The following is a 15,544-nucleotide window of genomic DNA, read 5'->3' on the forward strand; positions in this document are numbered from 1 at the left end:
TAAAAGTAGATGTATACATATTTAGAATAATTAGAGGAGCGAGAGACTAGTAACAGATGCTCCAGCCTAAATATGACAACAATACATCATACATGATTACAAAGAGATAGATAGATAATATTGTGCTTTGGTAGACTTTGGGATTTGCATAGGTAGCATCATTATTTAATGAAAACATTGATTTATACACTGATCTGATATAGGTTGTATAAGAAACACCGTAAAATATAGGTTAAAAACAAACTATTTGACTGCCCATTGACCAACAAGTCATCACTGTGTGTAAGAGTGTCTATAGTTTGTCGTGAGCGAGCGATATTTCTTTCCGGAATAAATTCCTAGTCTGGTCATGTAAATTCTCTCAACTTGTAAACAAATCACGTTTGTGGTCGTATTTCGACCACGACTCGCTCATATCTCCACTGAAGCAGCCGCCGTACATTGTTTCCATTTTATCTTCTTCCCAAATGACGTTCAACCAACGTAAACGTGATAATGGCACTGTAACAATAAAGAAGGCAAAGTCCTGTTATGCCGCCAACTGGGACAATGATAGCACCTAAATTTGCATTTATATTATTATTCTCGTATTATGTTTTGTATAAGAAAGGTTCCAGGTCCGAAACCTTCCAGGGCTTCACTACAGAGAATCGACGCCACCAAAAGGTGATAATTGCTGTCTTTCCCCCAGTTTATGGTAACACTGTTATTGGCTAGCCACAAAGGGATATAAAGAGACTACACTATAAAACGCAGAACATGGTCAAACAGAATAGCATTAAGAAACGAGTGTCTGATTAGTCTGTACGTGCCCAGAAGAGCAGAAGGTATTGGTCTATCAGAAATGATGATCAGGATGGTGACACTATTGTAAGTATCCGGCAGTATCTTTGGAGCTCCCAAAATCCAAAACCTCAAAAGAGTACATCTAATTCTGGAAGAATAGGCAGCAGACCAAACTTCCTCACGAAACTGACCAAACATTTTGGACATGACTGTCTTACAAATAAAACATTATAAGAAAACAAGTCGTCTATAAAAATAGACCAAAAGCGTCGGCAAAAATACACCAAGAACTTCCACTGCAAAAAATTGACCAACTAACTGTGTGCCAAGTATTTTCTGAGTGGATTAAACTAGAATCATAAAGATATGTAAGTCACTATGTGCAAGCAAAATGGAGAACAAGAAACGGATTATAATGGCTGCTCAATATCAAGGTTTTATGATCAATACTTTGTAAGAAAATCGAGTGGGCTCAGCAACGACAACGACTACAGGTCTTGCGCAACAGAAACAGAGACTCTGAATCACTTTAACATATATCCAACTGTTGGGCTCTGTTGAGTGACTGCAGCAAAGTGATAGAATGGCGTATATAAATATCTCCACTACATAATCTGAAAAATATGAAATATCGAATGCAACTGCAAGCCCTTGATATATTTATCAAAGATAACATTGGGGCATACACCCTACACAATTAACTATGGCTATGCAATTATTAAAGTTTCGTACTTAAAAACAGAGCTATAAACAACGACGTAATAATATGGCATAAGAAGTAGAAAGAATGAACTTAAGTAGACGTTGGTTGCCCCAATAATGCTGGGATAAATAGAACTGTGGGAAAAGGATAATAGAATAATAAGATCTTATATATGAGATGAAAATAAAATATCAAAAGTATCTGGTAAAGACGCCTTGTGAAGAAAGTGCAAAAGAGATTTAAAAAATTACACTAAAAAGCACGGTCAAAATGTTTAAAAAGGTCTCTCGCTCGAAATATCTGAGTCAGCGCGAGAATGTTATATAAACTGCACACTAACTATTTTCATTGTGTAAAGTTGTCATTTTGTCAGTGTTGTCCGATGAACCTGTATATATATATATATGTGTGTATATTGTGGAAAAAAAAACTATTTAGAGGGTAAAGTAGATTACCCGGTGATAGCGTAAGCTCCGAGGGGTTGCAAAGGATGCCCTATGCGACCCCCCTACTGGGTCGAGTAACAAGTTTTGTAGTACGGCGAGCAGCGAGTAACTAATTTGTGCCAACCGTTCACCAGTAAGTCATTAACAGAACTGGTACTAGTCAGAGACACAATTCTTTTATAACAGAAGAATAGTGCCTCCCCCTACTCCTCAAGTCTATAAGAGACTCGTTCTGTCAACCACTCAGATTAGAATTCCGCCCTCGAGGCCGGCGCCACCAAGTAAGCAATCTTCTTTTTTTATTTTTATTTTTATTTTTATTTTCTCACACACTCCCGACAAAAACTAGAAAAAAAAACAAAAGGTAGAAGAGAGAAAAGAAAAAGAAAAAGTTACATAAAAATGACAGACCACCAAAATACTTAATCAAAAAACAACTGTTAGTACAATATAGCAGTAGTCGATCAGTCCAGATATCAATCAAGCAGGCAGCAGACTAGGTCTACCCCGTCGTTTTTTAAGGGGCGCACATTCTGGGCAATACCACTTTTGCCTGTTGGGAGTTTCTGAGTCGATACCAACACATCGGAAATGGTACCAATCGTCGCACGAGTCACACCCGATCATATTCTGATTCTGCTGCGGAGAGCTGCACAGGGGACACAACCAGACCTGCTCTTCAACACTAGGGGGTGAATCCAACGTCTCCCCTCCCTCCGCAACAGGAGGTCCTTCAGGAGTCCTAGAAAGCTCTAAGGGGTACAGATGTTTCAGGGAATGTACTTCCTCCAAGCCCTCCCCTTTTTGTACACGTGCTGCTCTAACGACACCATCATGGCCTGGAATCAGTTCAGTAATAGTTCCTAAGACCCAAAACGGTCTGGGTTTCAAAGGACTCTTAATCAGCACAACATCATCCTTCTGGAGGCGGGTTCTTAACTTCATAACCAAAGTGGGAAGATTGGTTGATTCTTCCCCGAGATCGAATCAAACCGTCAGGGTCCAGAAAAAGATCCAGAGCACGAACCCTAACTGGCATGGGTTTACCACTCGGCTCCTTTAGGTACTCCACTTCCACGGGAAATTCTTGCCGTTGCACTGTCTTCATAAGGTAGATCGCTGCCTTAGACTTGTAGTCCGATTGTCGATTAAATCGGATGGCTAGGAACTTAAACACCAAGGCAATAACAGTCAGTAAACCAGAGAATGAGGAAAACCTCTGAAAAGTTATGGCCGAAGTGTACTCTTGATCATGGATCAAAGAACAATTTGCTGAACTGCGGGTCATTCGCTGGCATATCTCACTCAAACAGGGCATATCCTGTCCTGGCCATTGAGATATTCCTTCGCATAGCCAGGAAGGGCCTGAACACCAAAATTCCATCTTGGATTGGAACTTTCTCAATGTTAATCCTCTTGTTAACAAATCCGCCGGGTTGAGTGTACTATCAACATATCTGAAGAGAGTCTTCAAGCCATAGCGAGACTCCAACTCCACTTTCATCTGCAGAATGTCTTTAAGTCTATTTTTTGCAAAAACATTTTTGCTAGCCATGTTTTGAGATAAAATCCAGGACAAGGCCACCTGTGCATCCGTGGCTATACACAAATTCTCGGGAACAAATCCTTCACAATTGTCCAGGATTGTGGGGAGACACTTGAAGGCGAGAAAAACAGCCATTAGTTCCAACACAGGCAAAGTCTTGTCCTTCATAGGTGCCACCTTCGCTTTCGCAAATGATAAGGATGACCGACCATTTTGTACGATACACACGGCAAACCCATATGCTTCCTTGGACGCGTCGCAAAACAGGTACATATCTCCAGGCAGCCCTGCCATAAGCGCCTTGCGCAAAAAACGGAAATCACTCAACCCTGAAAGGTCCCTGGCTAGTTCTCTCCAATCGCTCAAGATCGCTGGCTGGAGTGGATCATCCCAACCTGCACCATTCTTCCACATGGACCTGATTAGCACTCTACTGCGGATAGTAACCGGGAGACATAGGGACAACGGATCGAAGACCTTAGCTGACTCTGAAAGAACACCTCTCTTAGTTGTCACGTCAGGATTGCACTTTACCGGAGCGACATACAACTCCTCCGAATGTGGGGAGTATCGGTAGCCCAGTACTCTCTCCCACTCCTCTTCATGGATACTTAGAGTACCATCCTCCTTCATCCTATTGCGGAGCGCCTGACTGTTTGAGTTGCATGACTGGATAATAAAGCCCCCTTCCAGCAAACGCTCTCTAACAAGGGAATACAATGTAGTAAGCTCACTCGCGTCTGCCACGGATGCCACAAGGTTATCCACATAAAACCGGTCCTCCATCATTCTGCGGCAAGCATCCTGAGGGTATTTTGCCGCATGCAATTTTAAGATGCACCCCAACACAAATGGGCTGGAGGTAAACCCGAATATCAAGGTGGTATAGCGGAAGCAGCGCAAACAATCTCCTTGTTTAAGAAAAAAGCAAAACCGGTTCCTATCCGCCTCCAGCTTAAGCCGAATCATTAGGAAGGCTCGGCGAATGTCTGCTAGTAGCACATAATTGTTGGCTCTAAAGGCCAGCAACAACTTTAAGATGTCCCCTGTTAAGTTAACGCCAGAATATGCTGCTTCGTTCAGCGATAATCCATCTCCTGTCTTCAAACTACAGTTGAACACTGGTCTGATCCTGGTAGTTGCCGTAGGGTCCGACTTGAAAACTGGTCTATGTGGTATCCACACATATTTGTCGAACTCCTGAGGGGAGACAAAAATCTCTTCAATTATACCGTCATCCTGTTGCTGACGAAACACCTCCAAATATTCATCATATATTTTTCTTTTAGTCAAGTTTGCTGCTACCCGGTCTAAAACATGCAAGGAAGTTGCATGATTAGAGGGGACTCTGGCTAATCTATCGTGATGCCAGGGGAGCTCCACATAATAGCTTCCATCCCGAAGCTCTACCGTTTCCTCAAATCGCTTCATCTGCACTTTATCGTAATCAGAAAAGTCCTCCTGACTGGGAAGCCCCAGAGATTCCAACGTAAACATTTGTTCTAGTCCTCTTTGTACCATACTGTCAGGAAAGCACTCCGCCATGGGATCCGGGTATGTTGATTGTGTTTCAAGGACAAAACATAAATGTGATGAATCGACCTGGAGGGGTATGTTCCATTACCGAATTAAACGAGAGGTGAGTAACCTCAGAGAGAGGCTTATCCTCCAAGAAAAAAGAGTCCACTGCTCCAAACGGGACCAATCCAGGCGGGGTTGCAAAGGCCCATCCATTCAAACACGGGATCAGCTTCAATGAGTCCAGGTGTTCAATCAGGTCTAACCCAATTATTCCCTTGATCGGTATTAAATCCTTTCCAGTCTCAAACTGGCCGGCCAAAGCATATTTTGCATCCTGAAAGACACGCAATAGAGATCCCAGGTTGGGCACTCGAACCGACAAGTCCATACCATCGGCTACCAAGACAGGAGATGTCACAGTCCTTCCAGAACCCAAGTCAACTCCCAGGACTACCTCTGTGAACCCACGCTGACACTCACCTAGAAAGGTAGACAATCTCAGCTGACAATTGACACCAAGGGTTTCGATTGGGCACAAAGTTCTCAGTACATCTGCCGCCAGATATGTCCGCCCGCTACCCGTGTCCAGTAGGCAATTCACTGACACTGTCTTTGGTCCACAAGAGAATGTAACTGAGAGAATGGGTGGCAACGTGCGGGAATACCCGGTTGAAGTTGCATTGTTCACATCCACATGAAAAGAAGGAGTAATAGCGTTTCCCCTACCAAACTTTTGAGACGTATTCTGTCTTACTGTTGATGTAAATGCAGTGGAGACACCGCCCTTAATCTGCAATCTCTTTATTGCTTCTCCAGTTAGTCTCAATATGGAGGACAAAGGTGGCACCCGTCTATTTGTTAGCGCTATTATCTCCCCTTTCAGTTCGAGAGGAAATTTCCTAAATAGAATCTTAGCCATCAGTCTGGCTCCGCCAGAATCGTCCACAGAAAAGTCACACAAAATGGAATTCCCCAGCTCTTCCAACAGCGATGCCGTCCTGGAAACGAAGCCCCCCAGCTCAAAAAGGGCTCCACCTTTCTTTGGAACATAGTCCAGAATATCCTGGAATATTTGGTCAATGATTTCATCCAGGTCCAGATACTCCCTCTTCAGTATAGCCATGGCTTGCTGGTAATTGGTGTCAGTGCAACTCAGGTGATTTACCAGCCTCAAGGCTCTGTCTGAGAGTGAACACTTCAAGAAGTTCAACCTCTCGGCATCATTGGCCATGCCGATCACGCAGTTCTCAAACCTAGTCAAGAAGTTTCTGAAACTCATACGGTCGGACTCCATTTCCTGTCCGCTAAATGTAGGCCCTGTGATCTGTATACGTGGGGGTTTAACAATGAAGGAAGAACCTCTCCCGGTAGTTGCAGAAGCCCTTGAGAACTCAAAGGCAGATTCCGAGTAAGGGCTGGGCTCTGGCTGTCGGTATGCTTGATCCAAATCGCCCAAGTTTTCATAATAATCCTTTAGTTGAGGCAGCCAAGCACCCTCAATCTCGGCAGGTGTACACTCATCAAAGGAGCCTAACTCCAGCTGTGTGATACAAGTCTCTAACTCGACAATGAATTGTCGAATCTCCGTCCTTAAGAATGAGTACGCCGATGGCCTAACTCCATCACGACACATCTTGTCGTCCCTGAATCTTCTGAGTCAATGACTCCCTTCTGCGTAGGAGCTGCTCTTTCGTGACGTTCATGACAGTAGTTAACCGACGAAAGAGTAAGCAGCAAATCCTTTGCAAGATGTGGAAAAAAAAAACTATTTAGAGGGTAAAGTAGATTACCCGGTGATAGCGTAAGCTCCGAGGGGTTGCAAAGGATGCCCTATGCGACCCCCCTACTGGGTCGAGTAACAAGTTTTGTAGTACGGCGAGCAGCGAGTAACTAATTTGTGCCAACCGTTCACCAGTAAGTCATTAACAGAACTGGTACTAGTCAGAGACACAATTCTTTTATAACAGAAGAATAGTGCCTCCCCCTACTCCTCAAGTCTATAAGAGACTCGTTCTCTCAACCACTCAGATTAGAATTCCGCCCTCGAGGCCGGCGCCACCAAGTAAGCAATCTTCTTTTTTATTTTTATTTTTATTTTTATTTTCTCACACACTCCCGACAAAAACTAGAAAAAAAAACAAAAGGTAGAAGAGAGAAAAGAAAAAGAAAAAGTTACATAAAAATGACAGACCACCAAAATACTTAATCAAAAAACAACTGTTAGTACAATATAGCAGTAGTCGATCAGTCCAGATATCAATCAAGCAGGCAGCAGGCTAGGTCTACCCCGTCGTTTTTTAAGGGGCGCACATTCTGGGCAATACCACTTTTGCCTGTTGGGAGTTTCTGAGTCGATACCAACACATCGGAAATGGTACCAATCTATATATATATATGGGGATGAATATTAATATTTATAATTCTTTAATTTAACAAAACATTTAGGTTGTACACTGAAATGGATTTTCCTTTGTATACACACACACACACACCCTCCACGCACACATGCATATATATATATATATATAATAATATATATATATATATATATATATTGGATGTTTTACCCTTCACTAGACTATCCATTCACGTGAAATCACCTTGTTCTTAACCATATTCCCTCTGCTTCACTATCTGTTGCCAAGTAAGATCTATGACTTACTTGTAGTTTCATCAAATACTTTTGCAAGCAAAATTCGATCCAGCATTTTGCTAAATCCCGGCCTGTGATGAGAAGGAAAGTATTTCTTCCAAACTCCGCGGATTAAGGACTATCCACTTATTTTTTGCTTCATTTAAAAAAATGAAATATGTTTTAACTCTTTTTCAAGGTGTTTTTACATATTTTATTAGCTAGTTATTCTTTATATATATATATATATATATATATATATATAAATATTTGTGTATGTGTGCATTTGTATATTTTTGCATGCTTACTAACTTGCTACCAAAATATAGAAATACACACACACAAATATATATATATATATATATATATATATATATATATATATATAATATATATACGGTATCATATTGAAAAAACGGTTTCCGTTAGATAACCGAAGTTAAGCAAGTTGAGATTGGTCAGTACAAAAAATGTGTGACCATTTAGGAAGTCAAGGCGCTGTGTATGTTCTCGACTTATATCTACATGTGTCCTTATCGCCCTGAATTCTCCTTGCTACTGGATTCAAACTGTTCCTATTAAGAAGAAGTTTGGTTGAGGATGCTGCAAACCTACAAAAATTACACGCGCTGCTTTTCATATAGCGGATATCCAATGCTTCTTTAGATTGGTCAGAATTATATAGACAAATAAGAGAGAGAGAGAGAGGGGGGGAGAGAGAGACACGATTGCAGCACTATTTATTTTTCCTAATCTATAAATATAAAAGCGAAAATGTATGTATGTATGTATGTGTGTTCGCTTTTTCTGTATGTCTACAAAAGGCTTTTTTCAAAGAAGCGGACGGTCGGTTCACAACTATTTAAAACTTTTTATATTACATAGAAATCGTAATATCTCACAGTTTACAACGAAGTTCGCCTATCTATTTAATTTGCTCGATTTCGGGAAGATAAATTTTCAACATTTGGCGCTCGCCGCATGTGGGTTAGTCTTTTGCCTATAACATCTTGGGGGGGGGGAGCGTTCAGCAGTAAATGAAATACTATCCCGCAGACAAACTTGACCTCATTAACTCATTAAAACGGGCATTGTACAATCCAAGTAATTAAATAAATTCAAACGTGTCTCCGTAAGCATGTCGCGGTGGGGAAATGGTTAACGGCACACGTTTTGTTTTTTTTTTCACACTTTAATTTACAACTTTGCCTCAAGGGTTAGAGTTCGATCCTCATACTTTCTTTTTTAACCCCTCCCCAAACACACCTCCAAACACTCGAGCAACGCCGGGTACCCCTCGCTAGTAGAATATTACAGTATTTTTTTTAGAATTTAATAAAAGGCTTAATTTTAAAAGTTTCATTTAAATTTGAATTCGTGCAGATAGACAATGTGTGGCCTTAATATATATATATACAAATATATATATATATATATATATATATATATATATATATATATTCTCCTTTTTTTTTTTAAACGGTGGTCACCACTTATAAAAGCCAGTCAGGTATAAGGGTTATTGCAAGTACAGTACGTTAGTGTGGAGATTTGATGAAGTGTTTACTTAAGGGGGCGGTTTTTACATGAAAATATTAATTGAATAAAACCACATTCAGTGATATATAAGTCACATTACCTTAATTTACGAGAAGCGTGTATGCATAAAAAATTCATAATCATTTTAAGACTAAATCGTAAGGCATATAAACAAATGTAATATTCATAGCCTACGTCTGCGTATATCCGTGTCTGAGCAAAAGCTCTATACATTCATTTTTTTTTTCATTCGAGTGAGTGTAAGCGTTGGTAGATTCTTGATATTACACATACACTGCATCACGTGATTATCGATCCACTTCTTAACAATTTCTCTTCTTTCTTTCTTGCAAGTTAATCTCGACGCAGAATTTTTCTCTCTTTGAAGTATGAAGTTGACAACGAATAATAATTTTGCTGACAAATTACAATAAACAAGTAGAAAAACCAGGCGATAATGACATGTCTAAATAACATTTTCGAATTTGAAACGCTGCAGCTGACTAAGACGACGAAAGAGAAATGTATTAATTTATTCATGTCCATTTACTATGAGTAAAACGCATAATCAACTTGATTAATTGAGCTGAGGATTTAGTTTACTGTAATCTATAATATATATATATATATATATATATATATATATATATATATATGCATAAATATATATAGGACATATATATATATAATATATATATATATATATATAATATATATATATATATATATATATATGAATGCAGCTTTGCCTACCTGTGTGTTATTTCGTTCCTTAAATACTCCGACATATATGATGATTGCAACGTCTTGTCAGACGAGTGCCACTCCCTCAGACATTTAAAACCCATGATCCCAAATGCCTGAGGGAGTATCTATACAAAGATGATGTTACAGAGTCTTAGCTTTGTACGACAGCTAAGTCTCTCTCTCGGTTCAAAATGTTGAGATCCAGCAGCAAGCAAGAACAAGATAGCCAGCAACAAATTAAACTGCAGACCAGCTTAATGCGGGTACTGGTCTCCCGCTTGATGTTTATTTTTAATCAGAGATGTGCTTCTCCTAGAAAGGTTGCCTTCACCACAGCTTACTGGAGCCCTCTCCACCCCAATACACATATACACACACACAAATATACACGGTGCTAGTTGGCCGTTGACCCAGAAAAAGAGTTCATTCACCCTTTGGAATATATATATATATATATATATATATATATGTACGTATATATATATATATATATATATATATATATATATGCACATATATATGAACATATATATATGCACATATATATGAGACATATATATATATGCACATATATATATATGCAGATATATATATAAGACATTTATATATATGCGTGTATATATAAGATATATATATATATATATATATATATATGAATGCAGCTTTGCCTCTCTGTGTGTTATTTCGTTCCTTAAATACTCCGAAACTGCTGAACAGATTTTCCTTAAAATGTACAGAACTTTAGTGTATAAGTGTGTGAGTGGTAGTTTAGTCTTGCCTCAGAACACCTCCGATAATTACTGATAATCGATAATCGATAGCGTTATATTAATTTATTTATCATCGGTCAAGTCATGTTTTCCATGTCGTTGCTTAGCAACAATAATAGAACAAGGGCCATGAAAATTCGACTGTGGGTAAACTGATAGCGTGTTTTTATTTGTTGTTTATTTATTTATTTTTTTAATTGTCTGTAGGTTCAAACTCTGCACATAAATTTCTTAATTGTTATTCATTAACCGCAAAGAAGTGTATAAGTTTTCAAAATTAACGTGTTTTTTTTAGCAGTGCTAAAAGTAAATTAAGTTTCTGTTTTCGAGCGTACATTGAATATGCCACTGATCCTAAAGAAATTGCAAAACAGTCTACACACATATTTAGTGAAAATATGATTCATGGGGTTCTTTTATGTCGGTTTAACAAAACATAAGCCCCAACAACCAAACACAAGTGGTATGCCCGGCAACGTACGATAAGGATATTTTCAACAAAATTGACTCAGTTTGTAGAACTATACAGTGACAACCACAGAATTACGTAATCTTTTTTGTTTTTTGGTTTAAATTATTTTATCAAGAATTCTTCATAAATTTTGATTTTGGTTTCGATTATAGCTGGATGAATTATATATATATATATATATATATATATATATATATATATATATATATATATATATATATATATATATATATATATATATATATATTACATTTTCACCCCAAACAAGGCAAATTGCCACTTTGGTGTAGGGGGCTACTATCAGGGGCAACAACTACTGGGGTACTATGTAGGGATTTGGGCAGCAAGGTGTCGGTTCACGTTACACTTGAACTTCTGCACGTCAGTACTGTTGGGGAAGCAGGGACCTGGAACGGAATTCCAGAGTCTTGCGGTTCTGGGGAAGAAACTATTGGAGTAAAAAGATCTTTTACATCTAGGGACCTCTACAGTGTGGGGGTGGGATCTAGTAGCCTGTCGGGTTTGTCGAGGGTGCTCGCGTCGTGGGGGCACAAGTGATTGCAGTTCGTCAGAGCATTCACCACTAAAATACTTGTAGAAAAGGCAGAGGGATGCAACATCTCGTCGATGGGACAGAGGCTGAAGCTTAGATGCCAGTTCAGGGCCTATCAGGTTTGCGACTCTCTTTTGAACCTTGTCAAGGAGCGAGAGACTAGTAGCAGATGCACCAGCCCAGATGTGGCAGCAATACTCCATACATGGGCGAATGGTGGCCTTATAGAGGTACAGGATACTTTCGGGTGTTAGTAGTTTTCTAGCACGGTAGAGAGAGCCTACCTTTCTTGCAGCGGCCCTGGCAATGCCTTCAATGTAATTGTTCCAACTCATGTTTCCTGTGAACGTTAGGCCAAGGAGTTTGAAAGATGGACTCTCAGATAAAGAGTCGTTGGCCATTGCTATGGGTGGTAGAGAGGGTTTCTTGTAATTATTGAATGAAACTAGTTTAGTCTTGGCAGCATTGAACGCGACCAACCACTATATATATATACGTTTCATTACCGTATCTTTCTGATAAGTTACATTATTGTTTCAGCTACCCGGCCATTTTTTTTTTTGGCCGTCTGTAGAACATTTCTGTAAAAGCCTGAGGAAGCTACAGACGGCAAAAATAAACGGCCGGGTAACTGAAACAATAATGGAACTTAACAGAAAGATACGGTAATAAAAAATAAAACGCATATTTCTCTACAACAGTATTGAGCACTTTCTTCAGTTTTTATTAATTACCAATTCCACTATATATATATATATATATATATATATATGTATATATATATATATATATATATATATATATAAAGGTTGTGACACGATTTCGAAACAAGCTGATGAACCCAAGTTCCCAAGTTATAAATATATGTTTTTAACTCGCAATTTTATAATATATGAAAATAGATACAGCATTGACTCTATAATAATATATTCGAAATCTTCAAGAATTAAAATATCATATTTAAGCGTATTGGATAAATACTTTTGCAGTTTTCAGAAAATCGCTACAATAATATCAGGGCGTCTCCATTCACACGGAAAATCTACAGAATGCCAACATCAATATATTACATATGAATGAGTCCCCTCTGGAATTTCCACAGTTCCTTCTAGTCTACCTATTAATACGATAGCATGTGTGCTATTCATTTATTTTCTGACATGGTTACAGCAATGTCGGTTTATTGTTATGGACTTCAAGTTCTTGTAATAAAAAAATATCAAAAATATTTCATAGGTTTTGGTTTCGGTGTCGATTATGTTATATATACATGCATATATTTTTTTCATGAGGTTTGTTTCGGTTTCAAATAAGGCTTATGCACTCGAGTCATATGGATATATATATATATATATATATATATATATATATATATATATATATATATTGAAATCGCAACATTATAATATATAAAAATCGATGGAACATTTACACTATAATATTATATACGGAATCTACAAGAATTAAAATATTATATTTAAGTGTAATTTATGACTGGACTAAGCGCGCCGTCGTTGCTAGCTTAGATTAATACTTTTTCAGTTTTAACAAAAGAGCTCCAGTAATATCAGAGCGTTTCCATTTATGTTGAGTATCTGCAGAATGCCAACATCTATATATTACATATGAATGAGGTCGCTTGTGAAAATATGATTACGATAATATAATATTGTGGCTTATCACGGAAATTTTACGTTTTTCTTTCGAATACGAATCGCCAGACAATATTTGACATAATTATTAATAGTATCAGTGGGTTTTATTATGTATGCTAAAAGTAATAGAAACATTATTTAATAAGGAATTATCAACAGTTACCCACTGAACTAACGACTGCGTTCTTCAAATATAACGGAAATTAACGAAAAAAGAATTTAACTTCGTAATTTTCCGGAAATAGTCAAAAATAGTCGGAAATCATTTCTCTGTCGTAAAATTTTTTAAACTATAATCTCGACGGAAACTGATTTTCCTTTATGCACATTTATTTAATGTCAATTCTGAATGCTTCCTAAGGAGGTCAAGGAGTACGTGTATTCACATTCAATAGTGGAACGCAGTTCAATAGAATGCACTTACAATTGTGTTAGCTGAATAAAATACGTGAAGTTGTGCGCTGAAAGAATTTATTCCTTCAGCGCATAACTTTACCAATATTTAAATATTAAAAAATACAAAAATAAGCATCTGTCGTCTAAAATTCCAATGAAAATTAAATGAATTTGCAGCGAAATCTTATGTAAAACACACACACATATCCACACACACAGAAACATATATATATATATATATGTATATATATATATATATATATAGGTTTAACTCATGTCCAGGTAACCTACATCTAAAATTTCAAGTGTTTAGACCCAAAATATGTGAGGGAGTTTTGTAGGTCAACGCTTTCAACTTTAACTACTTGGCTGCTAAATTTTTGGCCTATGTCTGAATACATTTTATGTAAAATTTCAAATGTTTACACCCAGAATTGACTAAGGCCGCAAAGGTAAACTTTTTTTATAACTTTGAGCCCACTTTATTTATTGTTTTTGGCTCAAATTAAGTTTTAAAAAAGTTTGATCCATGTCCAAGTAGCCTAGATATTAAATTTCAAGTGTTTAGACTCCCAATAGTCGGAGAAGTATGGTAGAGTTTTCAAAGGTCACATCGTGGAACTTTGACTGTTTGACAGAAAAATTTCTGAACGAAAACCGATTTAAAATGCCAAATCTAATGTCAAATGTCGGGTCTTCTGAAAATTGCCATGGTTGTTTGGTACAGAAATGTACACATACAGACACACAGATACAGGAACAGACATTTTCACTTTTATAGATATATACATATATATATTGTCCAAAGGGAATTTATTTTAACTGGGTGAGAAATCTTTCCCAAAATCTTATAATGGAGTGAAACAGCCAACTTGTAACAATTAACACTAAGTTAATATTATGTTTTTGATTGAAAATAGTTAGAGACCCGTACCAGTCATGGTCCGCTTATACATTTGAAAGTCCGATCGGTATACTGTTAGACTTGATAGAAGTGCATGGGCTCAAAAATAGAGAAAAGTAGTCAGATCAACTGGTAGATTTGAGCGACGCGACGTGAAAATAAATTACTTTTTTCTAAACATCGCTCAAGCACATGCTTGAAACTATTTGATGTAAGGAACTAATAAAAATCTAAGATAAATATCAGAAAGATAAGATAACTGTGATAAGATTTATCAAAGTAAATTTAACAATAACTTTGGCCAGAAAACGTGACCAATGGTTACGTACTGAATCTTTGCGTTGTCAGATGACGACAAACAAAAAGTCAGTCACAAGTCGAGGCTGAGGGCCGAGAGATGACGTCAAAGCGAGGTCAAGTTTAGGACGCAAATTCTCTGGGCAGTAAATGCATATATATTTTCGAAACTGTCGGCTGATCGAAATGCCGTCGTCATGTAGGCCCCAAAAAATGAGACACAGGAAGAAGAGTTGACAACACCGACGAAAGGGGTGCTAGTAACACAGTCTTCTACACATCACCACCGTCATCCCCTCACACAGACTTTAGATTGTACATATGTCATTAAAAACTTATATGTACAGAAATAAAAAAAACGACATATTTTTTATAACCAACGGCGTGTGATTTCTGTTTCCACTAACGAGTGTCTTAGTAAAAAAAAAAATGAGAACATTGTTATTTTGTAAATTAAATAGCCTCATACAAATTGACGATTGCGCCGCCGCCGCCGCCGCCATCATCATCATCATCATCATCATCATCATCATCATCATCATCATCATCATCATCATCATCATCATCATCATCATCA

This window comes from Euprymna scolopes, chromosome 16 (assembly GCF_053919585.1).
Source record: "Euprymna scolopes isolate OS-2025 chromosome 16, ASM5391958v1, whole genome shotgun sequence".
In the NCBI taxonomy this organism is placed as follows: Eukaryota; Metazoa; Mollusca; class Cephalopoda; order Sepiida; family Sepiolidae; genus Euprymna; species Euprymna scolopes.